This window comes from Leiobunum rupestre, chromosome 10 (assembly GCF_980474605.1).
Source record: "Leiobunum rupestre chromosome 10, qqLeiRupe1.1.hap1, whole genome shotgun sequence".
NCBI classification, from domain to species: domain Eukaryota; kingdom Metazoa; phylum Arthropoda; class Arachnida; order Opiliones; family Sclerosomatidae; genus Leiobunum; species Leiobunum rupestre.
Window position 1 is genome coordinate 478,721 of NC_143393.1, and position 13,760 is coordinate 492,480.

At 41.8% G+C, this 13,760-nt stretch overlaps 1 pseudogene; it reads right to left on the minus strand.

The window, feature by feature from the left end:
• Positions 1-11,327: 11,327 nt before the first annotated feature.
• LOC149923328 (large subunit ribosomal RNA) lies at positions 11,328-12,375 on the minus strand (annotated as a pseudogene).
• Between the last annotated feature and the right edge of the window lie 1,385 nt (positions 12,376-13,760).

A 13,760-nucleotide genomic window follows, 5' to 3' on the forward strand; every position in this document is an offset into this window, starting at 1 on the left:
CGTTTTTGCAAATTTCATTGTGGAATTCAAAGATTGTCATATCCAAATCTTCGCACTCTTCATCTTCGTCGTCTACTTCATTAGCATCTTCGTCATTTTCATCATCATTTGAAATTATCTAATTTCCTTTTTTTTTGACGAGTCGCGACTACAGTATGCTGCTTCACACATTTTGAAAATGGGGAAAATATATGCCTTGCTCGCCTTAGTTAAATATATATATGACAAGCCGGTAACTAACGCCACGGTCCTAGGACGGTGGCCATTACAAAGATATTTTGTTGAAATGGCCTCCGTCATAGGATGCTTAGCGTCTTATGACAGAGGCCAGTTCTTTTATATAGAGGTAGTTATATCAAGGCTAGCGTGCGGAGCGCGCAACGGTTAGGTTAGCCGGGCGCACCGCAGGCGCGTAGGCACCGTTTTCATGTAGGAGGTGTTTTACGACAGACGACAGTGTGTCAGAATTAATAGCCCGGTGTACCTAGTAACAGAGACCATACCACCGGACGCTTATCATCATATTGCCCTACGCCAGCGTCCTCAAGGTGGCAAATCCAGCACCTTAGACGCAAGCTACTCAACCCAGCAGAAGGTGCAGCAATGGGTGGACCAATCCCCACTTCGCACACAGCAGTGCGATTAAAAGTGGATGCTATAGCAACTCGAGCCGGCACCGTACTTACGTAGGTAAGGAGTCAAACCCTTTGGAAAGAGCTGCTAAAAGGGAACGACGAGCACACAGCAGCCCAAGTAACCCTGGCCCCAAAAGTCCGGGAAACAGGACCGCCGTGCCCGCGTATGGAGGCTCGCCGCCCCACAGCAGGCTACCAAATCCGCCGAGGCGGCCAGTTTGCCTGGACCCTCTCCGTTAGCCTGAACCGAAGCTCAGTATCCAGCCAAAACGTGACCGAAGTCGGAGGTGGAGATAGGACCATTTGATCAGAGCTAACATCTCCCAGAGCGCAACCGTCCCTATGGGTTACAAGAGCCGGACCCTGACTCCCCGGTAAAGCCACCAGTTATTGCACTCTAACCCATTTAGGGCCTCTATGACAGAGGTCGTATACTGTCCGTCGACAGAGGGCATTCCAACGAATATCTTGGTATTGGCCTCTCACATAGGACGTACATTGTCCTATGGCAGAGGCCATTACAACAAAAAACCATTTCACCACCTAAGTGGGACGGAGACCGTTACAAAGATATTTTGTTGAAATTGCCTCCGTCATAGGATGCTTAGCGTCCTATGACAGAGGCCAGTTCTTTTATATAGAGGTATTTATATCAAGGCTAGCGTACGGAGCGCGCAACGGTTAGGTTAGCCGTGCGCGCCGTAGGCGCGTAGGCACCATTTCATGTAGGAGGTGTTCTACGACAGAGGACGTATACTCTCCGTCGACAGAGGCCATTCCAACGAATATCTTGGTATTGGCCTCTCACATAAGACGTCCATTGTCCTATGACAGAGGCCATTACAACGAAATTCCATTTCACCACCTAAGCGGGACGGAGGCCGTTACAAATGGAAAGACTCCATTACAATTTACAGTATTTGTTCTTAAAAGCGGTGCTAAGGGATTAGCACCATTTTTATGGACTGGTAGCCCTGCACAATATAGGATATCTTTCGTCATTTCGATTAAGCGATAGCATGTGTTCAGTTAGTATGTAGTTTCGGGGGTTAGCCGAGGAACATTTTATTATATTACGCGTTTGGTTATTTTTCTTTTTAAATTTACACTGTTTCTACTGAAGTAAAAGTTCATTCATTTGGTAAATATTGGACTTTATTTCTTCTTTTTCATCAACTTTCGATCAGCATATTGTCAAATTAAAAATTGTATAACGACCCGTTCACTTTTCGGGGCGTGATTTTCTGAAAAAAAAGCCATCTATAAGATGGAAATCGAAACTAAAATTTTTTGTAGAGACAATGTCGCCCTCTATTGACAGTTACGCAAACTTCTAGTAGAGTTTATGGATTATTGTTATTTTTATCTCGCTATTTTTTCTCTATATAGTTTTTTGTTGTAATCCGATAAACAAACACGTTGGCTTTAGTTTTTTGAATAACATATATAATCCTCGGTAATCCAGGATTGGGACATCACTCAGAGAAGAAGACTCCTGGTGTAAGGTAGAAATGAAGAGTTAAATTTTAGTTAGTTAATTGTCTTTATAGTTGTAAAGTAAAAAGTATGAAAGAGTTAAATAGTTATGAATAAAGTTATAGTTAATAATCAATAATTAAAGTTTAAAGTATTATCGAAGTATTTTTGAGTAGGCTAAAGCAATTGCCCCTCGTGTCCGAAAAAGTGTCTTCAGTGTTCTGTGCGACTTATGCGGGCGTGCCGTCAACTTGTGCGGTTTAAGTCTTTTTGTGTGATATGAACCGTCATAGCTCTTGTGAGTCAAGAATAGTCAAGAAAACCAGATCAAAACGAACTTAAGTACTTTTTTTACTTTATTAATTCAATATTTCTATTATTTTGTTTGAGTGTATATTTTTTATAATTAATTACCGATATACCCTATTTCCGGCCCAACTATGAACTGTTTCCCCTAAAACCGGCAGTCCGTGGAGATTTACATTTTTCGACCCCGTAGATTCTCTTTGTTTATGTAATTTCTCTTTTGAAGACCTGTTGGCATGACTCTGGTTTAATGAATTGGTATATCTTTAGTAATTATAATTCTATAAATCCGTCCTTATAACTTAAAATTAATCTCATTATTATTAGAATCTTCCGTCCTGGTTGTATTTTAGCCCTCCATAGTTAACTACACTAGTTTTCAATCTTATAGCGGCCATCCATCGCCCTTAAAGGGAATATAACCTGCAAAGCAACCTTTATGGAAGATCCCCTTCAATTTTTCAAATTTCCCGTACAGTGGCGCCACACATTTCTAAAGCCAAAGGCAAGAGCGGCCAGAGCTGCAAACGTTGGTGTTCCACACCAAATACCTGGGGTTATATTCCCTTTAAGTCTTAACGCTAACTCTTAGGCCTTGGAGCGAACATCCAGTACCTCCATGTGCCGCCCTACTTAAATTTATCTCTTGCCTGCCAACCCATAAACTGAGTCTATACAACCCTAAAAGGATCATTCAGTTCCTAAATAATTTTGTCGAAACCTGTTATTTTGTGATAATATAACTGTGATCTTACCATGGGAAAACCCATGGGGTCCTAGGATCGGAACAAATAAATTCGAAATTGCGACGCAGGGAATTATTTCGTCCTTTATTCTCCCTGGAATTTAGCGCTCGGGACTCGTCCCTCTAGATTTCCCACTTTTCGGCCCACGACCTGCTCGTAAAGTGGTGCACGTCGTAATAATAGGCATTGCCACTACGAGGCCTAAGCCTTGGGGCGGGAATGCCTATTTATCCACTTTATTTTTAAAAGCCATTTCAACAAATTTGATCTGGCAACACTGCAAGTTTTGCTCGTATTTAGCTCATTTGGGCAAGTTTTAAAAATGTTTTTGGCAACACTGCAAAATCCGCCAAAGTGGCGGTTTTGCATTGTTGCCAAGCATATTATTTACACACTATTTCAACCCCGTGGCCTCAATCGTAAGAAAGATCCGTTTTTCCTACATTTCTCAATAGGGCCAGTTCCAACTTCTTTTCTTTCGGACATTCTGACTTAAATCAGCGATGGGAAACCAATAAAATATATACGCTTAACTCTGGTAACTATGATTTAAATAAAACACTACAATTATGGCCGATTAGAATTAATTTTAAACTCCAAAAACTTTAATAAAGATACTAAGGCGAGGGGAAAAACACGATTCACAAAATTTATTTCTAACAGTACAACGATACAAAGTGGATATGAGCTGTCGAACTCGGGGGTCTATTTTAACCTCTCCGTGGAAATTGCGAGGGACTGCACCTTTCTTCGACATTTTCTCTCTAAGTTTAAACAGTTATTTCAGATCTGACCCTGGGTATTCTACGGGGGGTGGACGAAATTTGGTACTTATCACTAGATTTTCTTCGTGGCTGCTCTTCGATTTACGGGATTTCGGTTTACGGGAGGTTACTGGGTTCCGGATTACGCAAGACACACGCACACACGCTTTCTTGGAGGAGATCAACGGGGGACTTCTTGTTACGGCACGGATGCCCGAATTACGGTAACTAACGAGCTGGATAATGGTACGGATGTCCGGATGACAACGACGAATATCATACAAGCGGCGTAGTTACTTCGGGTTTCGATCTAGAACATCTGGCTAGGCGAGGGATCGGATCTCATATCGTCGGATGCTAACTCTCGGAATCCACGGGGAATCGGCGGTCAGCTGTGAAATTATTGGTTCGAGGGGGCTCTTGAAACGGTTCTGGTTGACTGTACGAAGATAGTTTGATCGGAATTAACTTTTGTGATACAGCGGGGTCTGACGGTCGAGGCCGCAAATAGCCTTAGCGGGCGGTCATTCTGGACTTAAGCTCCGGAAGTTCATCTCGGGTCCAGGTAGAGTTCTCTCCTCATGACAATGGCAGACGTCTGTCGAGAATCCAAAATTATGTATTTTTGCAGCTCTGTCTCTTGGTTTTGTTCCGCGGATTGTGGGCGGAGGAGTTATAACAAAAACAACTGGTTACCTCCCATTTTACGTGGGTCATTGGTGCACCTAAGACTCGTGTCCTATGATGACATTGCCTAATCTACGAAAGGTCGCTCGGGGTTGCGGGGTGGATGCCACGAAGTCTCGAGGTTACCTTCTTTTTTGTTTCCAAGCGGAAATGTCCAGGCGCCTTCACGACCTTACGGCGGCAACCTTGGAAAACGTGCGCTTTTCTTGGGATAGAGGCCCGCGAATATGATAATGATTCTATAGGATCGTTGTGAGGTGAGGGGTCTAGTTTCGAAAGTTTTTGGAATGTATTGCACAACGGTCGAGAGAAAAACACATTAATTAGCGAGGGATTAATTTTAGCTTTGCTGAAGGCAGGGATTGAATTTATAAGTTATTTTAAGGGAACGGTTCAATTGATTAACTTAATTTTTATACTTAAGGGTAGGTTAGACCAGATCCTATGAGCTATGTAAATTATACGGGATTCCTATGTACCAGACATAAATTATTTAAGTTCTTAAGTTTAAGTTAATTTTAACTATTTCTAACTCGCGGGGGTTATTATTATGTATTAGATCTTAAAATTATACGACGTTTGGTATCTGGTTCGTAAATTTTAGATTTAACTGGCGCCACCAACGATGGTGAAGCCGAAACACGTATCCTTCAGCTAGCGAAACGGGTTAAGGGCTCGGCAATGGAATCGGGTAAAGGGGGCGGCTAGATGCTCGGGTTAAGTGCTCGGCAAGGGAATCGGGTAAAGGGGGCGGCTAGATGCTCGGGTTAAGTGCTCGGCAAGGGAATCGGGTAAAGGGACCGGCTAGGGAATAACAAAAATAATTTATTCCTTATAGTTTAAAATTTACAGGAAGGTAATTTAATATGACCTGATAGCATTCTTACATCGATTTTATTGTGAAATATTGTTCGTAAATAAATTAAGGTGAACGCACATATCCATTTTAATATAAAACTATTAATTGATGCTTTAATATATGCAAATTCTCCGAAAATATAAAGCGCTTACAAAAAGTATTTATTCAATGTCTTATTTATAATTAAGTTATTAAAGAAAAACCAGATCAAATTTCACAAATTACGTCAGCAAATAAATCCTGAAGTTTCTCGCGTTCCGGGCTTCACAGAAGGAAGTGGTGAGTACGGCGCGCCAATTTCCCTGAAAGGAAAGGTTGGTCGCGTCTAGCGCTCTTGAAATCGATCCTCGGAAGCCAAGGAAACGATCACCGAAGCCCGAATTTTCCCCGAAGAAAAAAACGGCGCAGTGGTCAGTTATCCGACCATCAGACAGGTGAAACTTCGGGAAAGACCCGAGGTTGCAATGTGCGTTCGAAAGTTAAAGGGGCTGGAAAGTGGGGTTTTGAAAAACGTCATCCGTGACGTCATTAACGAAATTTGGCGCGTAGAACTACTTTTTCTCAAGTTCGCGAAGACGTAAACAGGCACCGCCGTGTTGAGATTTTTGTATGACGAAATCCAGCGTGGTCTTGGTTACTGTTATAGCTGAGCTCGTAGGAAGTTTTCAAATTTCATTAATCTTTATTGAGATTTAGTTTAGTGAACAACAAATGTTTAACGAAAAATTCATTTGAGTGATAAGGTCTTTTGGTAGTAGTGTGTTCGTAATTTTTTAAATTATTATTTACGAGTTTCATCGAATTTTGTAAAAAAACGCTAGATGAATCGAAGCCAATTTCTTAGGGCCTTGGTTTCACTGGAGCATTTTGATAAACCTTAGTACTACACCACAGTTTTTTGCCTTTTCCCACTTATCTAATTCACCAACAAGAGATATTTTCGTATCATCACGTTTCCGTTTTTTATTTGAATTAAACTCGTTCATTAACATCATTATAATTAAATAAATATTAAAATACTACAACCAAAAAACCACGTCCACGAAGGCCCGAATATCTTAGCTCGCGTATGAATACCTGTCACTAGTCTCTCTCGGGTCGCTCCTCACTATTTTCAAAACATCTCCGTCAGAGCCAAATTCCTCAAGCGGGGAAAAAAGGAAATAAAGCAGGGTCCGGATTTTTTTGGAGATACCACGTCACTAGACGATTTCAAAACCCCACTTTCCAGCCCCTTTAAGTGCTCAATGTGTCCCGCAATTCACACCAAGTCTCGCAGCTGGCTTCGTTCTTCATCGACGAACCGAGTGATCCACCGGTTAGAATTGTACATAGTTTTTGCAATATAAGAACCCTTGAAATATAGAAGAAAAAAAAGGCGAACGCCGTCGTCGCGAAACGACGGACGCTCTTTGGTGGAAGTTAAACGGATAAAGAGAACCCATCGAGCTGCCACGACGCCTTAAATCGTGGCCCGATCCTTACGGCGTACTTACGCTCTGACACGACGAGTTCTCACTCTACGAACGAGGCGCACTTCGACGTTCGAGGAGATTTTTTTATTTTAGAGAGTATAAGAAAGTCGTTACCGAATTGCACGGGGCGATCGTTTGGAAAGAAGCGCGCAAACAACCACGGCGCTCTCGCTCGGAGAACGAGAAGAAAAACGAAATTGAGATCGGACCGTCGTTGGATCACGAGGAACCCTAGTCGCACTCGCGTGCTTTCGGCGAAACTCGAAGCTCCTTTGACGCGGGTGTTAGTCGGTACCGGCTCGGCTTCCAACTGCAACGCGCCCGTCCTTTTTCAGCGTCGTTCTTCAACGCACTACTACTTTTTGCATAGCACCCACCTCCGCGAAAACCCCTACGAAACCTCCAATTTTACGAGGTGAAACGTTTTTTAGCCTAATCGAGAAAAACTTTTTTGGCTCCGGTTAACATTATCATAACCGCAGTATTGATAACGATCCTTCCGCAGGTTCACCTACGGAAACCTTTTTACGACTTTTACTTCCTCTAAATGATCCATCGTGCATTCTGAAGTATGCTTCATCAAGCAGAAACCGGTATAACGGCAGACGGAAGAATTATTAAACCATTCTTGTAATTTCTTCGTTAGAAGTGATTAATAATCTTTTGTTTGATTGGATAGAGCTTGTTTATCATTCTCTCATTTGTTAAAAAAACCCTTTGGCCTGCTATGGACAACTTGTTTTCTCATCTCATTATCTAGGGATATAATCGGGGTTTTCAATCGAACCGAAGTTATTTGAAGGTTTTCAACTAGACTCTTCAACTCTCTCATTGAAAAATTTTACTACCACCTATCGGCCGAAAAGTAAATTTTGAAAAAGATAGAAAGGTTATTCGCTTTTTTAAAATTAACCATTTGAAACGTTTCCGGCGAAATACTAAAACGCTGAAAAATATATATCAAATAGGTTTTGAGAAAAATGCCTGGTGTTCGTGAACTTGAGGTTGAATTAAAAATGGCAATCGTACGCAACAATAGTAACTTTTATTTAAAAGGATTATTTACATAATTAAAACGAATGACTGAAACAGGTCGATTGAAGAAACTGAATGATAAATTTACGGGTTATGTTTACTATTTATATATTTCACATGGTGCGTAAAAATATATCACGACAACTAATATTAGTTTATAAAAAATGGATTTTTTTTGCAGATATTGTTTTTTGTTTAGTTTTGTCTCCAACACCTGGTCAGAGCAAATTGGACCTCGCTGTATATAAATAAGGTAAAAAATCGTTTATTAAATTGATTTTCCTTTTCGTAAAATCAAATATATTATCTAGAAAAACGGGAGACATTCTTCGCTTATACATTTGGAGGCTTCCGAATATTTAAGAGAACTATGTCCGGGCGGATAGAACGCAGTTAACCAAAGTGAAAACAAATCTAAGATTTTTATTTTTTTCGCATTTCATAAGAACTACGTAATCACCTTGTGTTGAGCAATGTAACGCGATCATTTAAAGGTTAAAAAACGTTTCAGAGGGTTCCAGCACGGAAGACAAATACCAAAGTTGAAAAAGAGCTTGATGAAAAAATAAATGGTTTGACGGACGGACTTGTGGTTCGAAAAGCCAAAGGAATGGGTGTATTCACCACAAGGCAATTTGAAAAAAGGTAAATTAAAGAGTTCCATTTTTCCGAATCGAGGGGTGAGAAGATTTGTGAAAACGGTGCATTTAGATCTTAATAATCAGCTAGGCTAATACCCAAGACACCACCTTAGGCCTAAATCATCTAGCGACTTTGAAATCCATTAATTAAAGTAGTAGACTAATTTCGCCTTTGTGCTAGTGATTTTGACTTGAAATGCTACTCCATAACTGAAAGCTCCAGTTATTTTTAATTCCTTAAGTGGTGTTATTACTTTTTTTATTTTCTATAGATTTTTAAAAAAATCTTAAACATTTTTAAAATAAATTTTCAGAAGAATATTTATGCGAGTATGGTGGCGATATTATATCAAAAAGAGAAGGAGAAGAGAGACTTGCAAACACCGAAGGAGACTGCTATATTAATTTTTAAAGTGATGTCAATCAAAAAGATATCTGTATTGACGCTTCTAACGGCGATAGCATAGGACGTTTTATAAACCACGGACGAAAATACTTCAATTTTTTGCCTAAAAAAACCGTAAATGGCTGCTTACGATTATTTTTCAATGCCGCCAAAAAAATAGATGCCTTCAACCAACTTCTGTTTGATTATAATGGGAGAAACGGGGCCTCCGACGAGGTACCCGAATGAATGATAAAAGCCGTGGACAAATCGGTTGAAACCTTAAACGCTAAGTTAAAATATGATCATTTTTGTTAGCTATTTGAACGAAAAAGTTTTTAAAAAAATTATTAAACATAACCACCTTCTTTCGAAGGAAAAAATTATATTAAAATTGATATTTTATGACTTCCATCTATTGTCTTGCTTTCTTTTTCACGCAACACTTGTAGAACATTTTCTCCAAACTACAAATTTGTTTGTTAATTACAAATAAATTCTAATTAAATTAGTTATTTTATGAAGTAAGGTATAACAGGAAGTAATGAATGTTAATTTCTTATCAATTAACGTTATTAAAATTTTAACAGCTCAAAATTTGCAAAATGAAAGGAAAACTACGTCATTAAATTTTAGACACTCAAAAGCCTAGATTTTCTTCTGCCAGTCGCCCTTGTTATAAACTTTCCTTCCTAACAAAAACCGTGATGGTAGGCCAACCGCAGAACACGTTGGCTTACCACCTGGGTATTTGTTTAGAAGGTAAATTATTTTAAAGGGTGACTGGCAGTAGAAAACCTAGGCCTTCAAGCGTATGTTATAAACGTGTGTTTTATACAGAAATCTTTATTGTATATGCTTTTTATTATTTTATCAAATGTTTTAAAAGCTTTCTAAAGGTTTTCCTTTGGATAATATATGCGATAGATAAATAGAAAAATTATTTTTAAAATAATGCGTGGGTGAAACTAATTTCTCGGCTTACGAGGCTGCGAATTTCCGCGTATTTGGCGGCAATTCGTAGCTTCCCGCGTATCTCGCCGCGCAATTGCGTGGAAACCGTCCTCACGGATACTTGTCGGCCGTGCCGAACTTCCGTCACTCGAGTCTTCTCAAATGTTTGTTTATTTGCTTTGGTTATCCGCCGGGAATCGAACCCGGGACCTGGCGTTCCAAATACCAGCGCCCTCCACTGTTCGTCCGCCAAACGGGGTAACGACTATCGGCGTTTCGGCTCAACTGGTGCTTCCGAATTTACGGTTTACCACCCTTTTCAAAATTTAATATCGAGCTATAGTTCACCACATGTTTTTTTTTGCGTAATTTCGTATAAATATATATGGTAGCCGCGACGCGTTTCAAGTCTCACCCAATGTGAATAATGTGCCGGAAAAACTCCTCAAATAGACGCTTTCCAATTTCGGGTCCCCCGCCGAGATTCGAACCCGTGACCCGGCGTTCCGTATACAAACGCCTTCCACCGTTCGTACGCCGAACGGGGTAACGCCTACAAACGTTTCGGCTCAACTCCAGTGTATGGTTGCTGCAATGGCTCGAACAACTTTAAACGGACGGGGGGTCACGCGATAACGACATAAACCAACAAAAAATGGACCTAGCGATAGAGAATCGAATGTAAAAAAAGGCTCCTTATCTCATCGTAAGCCTAAAATAAGATACGCTGACGGTTATATAAGACGTGAAGTTAGCTTGGGTAAGACCACATTCGACATCATGAGCAACGCCGACGACGACCAGCAGCAGCAGCCGTCGCCCCCATTGACCCCCCACCACGATGATGATGATGATGATGCGGCTGCCGGTATCGGGTTCGACGCCGACCCCCCTTGCAGCGGCAGCAGCGACGACGACTTTGTCGACCAGCACTCGAGCGTACGTTGGACATTTTTCTGGTTTTCTATATATTTGTCGACGCGCCCCTCTGCTGAGAGAGAGCGTGTTATTGCGAATGTTTGTCGTGTATATAATTTTTCTTCATGTTCTTACAGACGGCAACGCCGACGCCGCTTACCGCTCGATGACGACCGCCACATCATTTCTATAGTTCGCCACTGCAACGACGGTCATTCCCACGGCCACGGCACCACGGGGGGCGTCTTTTGGGAATTGGTCATGGGGTTTGGCGCCGATAGAGGCTGGCTAACCGGACGCTCCCTAAATTCCGTGCGCACCAACTTTATACGGTTCGTCCGACCGGCCAAAGCTCTAAAACGGCGAGTATTAATAAAACCTATAAAAATAACTATTAAACAACCTGGACATGTCCTCGAAGTTACTAGTTATGATTTTCTTGAATACAATCATACAGTCAGAGGATGAGTCTCAATAAATCGCTGCTCTATTAAGTACTACACCCCGACCGGTACCGAAGTCGTCTACGGACGATTTGGTGCCATAACATTTCTCCGAAGATAAAAATCAACAAGCCAAAGCCGCGAAACTCTGAAGGCTTTTCGCCGAGACCGCGCCGAAACGCATCTCGACTTGCGTAGCCAACAGACGCAAAAGGCACGAATGATACCATTGCAGCGACTAGACAGGATTCTGACTTAGAGGCTTTCAGTCATAATCCTACGGATGGTGGCTTCCCACCACTGACCGCTCGACCAAGCACATATACGAACCTGCAGTTCCTCTCGTCCTGAGCAGAATTACTATCGCAACGACATGTCAACCGTAGGGTAAAACTAACCTGTCTGACGACGGTCTAAATCCAGCTCACGTTCCCTTCTTGTGGTTGAACAATCCAACGCTTGTCGAATTCTTCTTCGCACTGATAGGAAGAGCCGACATCGAAGGTTCGGAAAGCGACGTCGCTTGGCCGCCACAAGCCAGTTATCCCTGTAGTTAATTTTCTGACACATCTTGCTTAAAACTCTTAGTCAAAAAGATCGATAGGCCCCGCTTTCACGGTCCCTATTCATACTGAAAATCAAAATCAAGCTAGCATTTGCCCTTTTGCTCAACGCGAGGTTGCTGTCCTCGCTGAGCTCGCCTTAGGAGACCTTATGACAGATGTACCGCCCCAGTCACACTCGCCGCCTAACATTGTCTTTGGAGCGGAACGCGCCGAATTGCTAGAGCCCGTCACTTAGTGCTAGAAAGGTGAACCTTTCGTTTCGCTCTCCGCTACACCGAGTAAGTAAAGAAACGATGAAAGTAATGGTATTTCACCGGCGGCCGCAAGCGACCTCTCATGTCTCTTCACAGAGTCAGACTAGAGTCAGGCCAAACAGGGTTTCTTTCCCCGCTGTTTTTGCCAAGCCCGTTCCCTTGGCTGTGGTTTCGCTAGATAGTAGATAGGGACAGTTTGTCTGAATTAATAGCCTGGTGTACCTAGTTACAAACACCGTACCACTGTAGGCCTATCATCATAGTGCCCTACGCCAGCGTCCACCTAGCCCGGAGAGGTTACAAAACCAAGCATGAAGGTGAAGCAATTTTTGGACCAATTCCGACTTCGCACACAGCAGTGGGATTAAGAATGGATGTTGTAACAACTCCAGCCGACCTCCTACCTACACCGGTAAGGAGTCGAACCCTCTGGGGAGAGCTCCTAAGGGGGAACGACGGGCACACAGCAGTCCAATTTACCCGGCACAGACGGCACCGAAGAACCTGGTGTTGTTCCAAAAGGTTGTGAAAGAGGCCCGCCGCCCCACAGCAGGCCATCCAATCCGCCGAGGCGGCCAGTTTGCACAGACCCTCTCCGCTAGCCTGAGCCGAAGCCCAGTATCCAGCTCAAACCTGACCGAAGTCGGAGGTGGAGATAAGATCATTTGATCGAAGCTAACATCTCCCAGTGCGCCACCGCCCTTATGGGTTACCAGAGCCGAACCCTGACTCCCTGGTAAAGCCACCAGTTATTGCACACTCTGACCCATTTAGGGCCAGTAGATAGGGACTGTTGGAATCTCGTTAATCCATTCATCCGCGTCACTAATAAATGACGAGGCCCAATGTTAACAGCAAAAAATAGGATGGGGCCTGGAATACCAAATGGAGCCAGACCCCTCAACACAAAAAAACTCCGCGGCAAAAAAACGTTCAAAAAACACTATTTGAGAAAACATTTATTGGCTATTACCATAAGAAAAATAATATATCCCTATAAGTTAATCACCGCCATAGAACTAATACTAACGGCGATTTCTTCCAAGAAAATTCCAACTGTTTCTACCGCCACCTATTGATATTAGTAAGTACTATAGACATTTAGTTTAACTTTTTAAAATGATTAAATTAAAACAGTAAAAGCCTCTAGTAAATAATTCGAGATTTAAAATTAACTTAAGATAAGTTAAATTATTTATTTTTTATTTTTAAATAACATAGATGTCACTACCAAAAATACCCGTTCCGGCAACTTCCGGGTGACCTCTCCATTATGACCTCTGTCATACGGTAGTCTGCTAAAAACTTGAAAGTTTCGCGAGTCGTGCTTTGTTTTGGCTGAACATTAACTTAATAATTGAATGTGTTTGAAATGTCGTTAACTCGAAAAAAAAATGCTCAAACCCAATGCAATTTACAGTACTTATTGCAATCAATGTCTACAGCGAAAATTCAACCCATGGCTAAAGTAAAATTTGTTGTTAATAAGAGTACTAGCACCTTTGACAATCAATCAAGTATAGCTATTTCAACTCAAACTGACCCAGTAAATTGTGTTCATAAAACAATTCGTAATGTTTATGTGCAAACTAACAAAATTAACTTTCGCGAAACTT